The sequence below is a fragment of the Misgurnus anguillicaudatus genome, chromosome 19 (assembly GCF_027580225.2).
Source record: "Misgurnus anguillicaudatus chromosome 19, ASM2758022v2, whole genome shotgun sequence".
In the NCBI taxonomy this organism is placed as follows: domain Eukaryota; kingdom Metazoa; phylum Chordata; class Actinopteri; order Cypriniformes; family Cobitidae; genus Misgurnus; species Misgurnus anguillicaudatus.
In genome coordinates, this window is record NC_073355.2 from 38015724 (window position 1) to 38018820 (window position 3097).

Here is a 3097-nt window from a genome sequence, read left to right on the forward strand (position 1 = left end):
CGAAACAGAAGGCACTGCAGCTGGCTGTGTAGCCGTGACAGGGGGCACTGCAGCTGGCTGCGGAGCCAGTGAGACAAGGGGTGTTGCAGAAGACCCAGGAGGAGACTGAGATGGAGGATGGGTAGCTCCTTTCCTCCTCTTCTTTCTCCTTGGTCTTGGAGCTGAGGCCGTGGCAGGTGAGGTGGACACCGCAGTGGTAGCGGCGAGCTCTGTGGAAGACCCCTCAGGTGTAGACTCCCTAGATGTCCTTCGCCCTCGCTTCTGAGGAAGGCAGACTGGTGGGGCAGAGCTCTCGGGAGTCAAGGTAGATGTAGCAGGATCCTCCAGTGATGCTACCGCCAGGATGCGATCTTCCGGGATAGCAGAAAGTCGTGGGGGCCGGTCAGCTCTCGTACCGGCCTGGCTCTAAAAATACTAAACCTGATGTCCTCTCTCGGCTGTTCGAGGTTTCCAGTGCTGACAGAGACGAAACCATCCTCCCGGAGGGGCGGGTGGTGGGGGCTCTGCGCTGGGGCATCGAACAGCGAGTGAGGGAGGCTGTACGGGAGGAGGAAGTGCCAGAGTGGTGCCCAGCGGGTCGGCTTTGGGTTCTGGAATCGCTCCGTTCCGAGGTCATCCGGTGGGGTCACGAGTCCAAGTTAGTTTGTCATCCTGGAGTTCGGAGATCGCTGGCTGCCGTCCGTCAGCGATTTTGGTGGCCCTCTATGGGCTCTGATGTCAGACAGTTTGTGTTAGCCTGTCAGGTTTGTGCCCGCAATAAGGCTTCTCATCAAGCCCCAGTTGGTCTGCTTAAGCCCTTATCTGTCCCTTCCCGTCCTTGATCTCACATAGCCATTGATTTTGTTACCAATTTACCCAGTTCTAGAGGTAACACTGTAATTTTGACCATTGTTGATCGCTTCTCTAAAGCAGCGCATTTTGTCCCTCTGCCCAAGCTCCCCTCTGCCAAGGAAACGGCTCAGATTATGATAGAACACGTCTTTCGCTTACATGGTCTGCCTTCTGATGTAGTTTCTGATAGGGGTCCTCAGTTTATTTCCCGTTTTTGGCAAGAGTTCTGTAGACAGATCGGCTCCACAGCCAGCTTGTCTTCAGGTTATCACCCACAGACCAACGGGCAATGTGAACAGGCTAACCAGGATCTTGGTCATGCGCTCCGCTGTCTGACATCTCAATATCCGAGCTCCTGGTGCCAACAGTTACCCTGGGTAGAATATGCTCATAACTCTCTTCCTGTTTCATTCCTTAAAATGTCCCCGTGTGAGGCTTCCATGGGTTTTCAGCCTCTTTTCCCAGCTCAAGAACCCGATGCGGCGGTTCCGTCTGCGGTAGCCTTCGTTCAACGTTGCAGACGCACCTCGAGTAAAATACTTTACTCGAAACCTCCAGATGAACCAAAGCCGCGGCCGATCGTCACCGTAGGCCCGTGCCCCGCTTTATCTGTGGGCAGAAGGTATGGCTTTCTTCCAAGGATCTGTCTCTCCGAGGGCCATCTCGCAAGTTGGCACCTCGCTTCCTTGGGCCATACAGTATTGAGAAGGTTATCAATCCGGTGACGGTCAAGCTCAGATTGCCTCCTGCTCTCGGTCGGGTTCACCCAGTTTTTCATGTGTCTAAACTGAAGCCTGTGTTTTTTTCTCCCCTTAACCCTGTCCCTTCTGCTCCCACCCCTCCCACCCCGCAGCTTTTGGACGGTGACCCCGTGTATTCTGTTAAATCCCTTTTAGATGTGCGTCAGCGGGGCAGGGGTTTTCAGTATTTAGTGGATTGGGAGGGCTATGGTCCGGAGGAGAGGTGTTGGGTACCGGCCCGGGACATCCTGGACCCTGATCTGATTGAGGATCTGATTGAGGACCGACGAGGTGAGCCCTGCCTTGGACCACCTCGTGGCGGTCATGGGGGGGGGGTCCTGTCATGACTTTGGTTTTATTGACTGCTATATTTTGGTTTCTCTGTGTTGGTGTTTTTGTGTTGACAGTTTCACACGTGCGCGTCTCAGTCACGGGTGTAATTAGTGTTATCTGTTTCACCTGCGTCACTCACCTGCAGTTCATTTGATGGCCATTCGGTTCAGTATTTAATCCCTGTGTTTTTTGTTCATTGCAAGTCCGTCTGTGTATGTACTCGCCCGTTACTAGCCCAGCTAGTTTCCAGTCGTGCCGTGTCTTTGGATTGTTAGTTTTTCCCAGTTTATTGTTTTGTTTATTTGCCCATTCATTTCTGTGCTCTCCGCCGCTCAGGATCTATCATGCTGCTCAGGATCTATTACGCTGCTCGCTGAAGACTTCAGAGACTGTTGCCATCTGTCTATATAGAGACTGTGATTCCTGTAACTAGAGTGAGACTCTCTGCGGCTCTGTCGCTGTCCAGCAGAGCGGGTCATTCCCGCTGGAGCTGTCCAACAGTTTGCTCCCGCACCTTTAATGCTCTCTCTCTCTCCCTGCAGCCCGGATCTCTTCAACCCCTTTCTCCCTCCGCTCGAGTAGTAGGAGCCAGAGTGTGTGCGGTTTATTAGCGTATGTGGTATCTGGCCAACACAGCTCCTCACCCCCTTCACCCGCAGTTCGTGGGGCAGGAGCCCGAACGTGCGTGGATCTAGGAGAGTGCTCCTCATTCCCCATCATCCTCCGTTCGCGTGGCATCGGCCCGGACGTGAGTGGATATCCTCCAGCGAGCGGACCCTGTGTTTATTGACTCTCATTATTTTCCTTTAAATAAATATTCTGTTAATCTGCTTTGGGATCTCTCCGTGTTTATTTTTTATTTATTTATCCCTTACGTGTGAATCAAGTTTACATGCATATGCAAGTTATTTACAAGTGTATTTGCATTGCATTACTATCTTAGGATGTATTGGTATGAATTTCACAGTAGTATGCATAGGTATTTGCTTAAACTTTCAATACATGCAAGTGTTTATATGTGTATGTGTGCATCAAGTTCATATGTATACAGTATGCAAGTGTTTGTGTGTGTGTGTGTATCAAGTTTACATGCATATGCAAGTTATTTACAAGTGTATATGCATGCACTAGCATAAGATGTATTGGTATGAATTTCACATTAGTATGCACACGTATTTAATAGGTATTTGCTT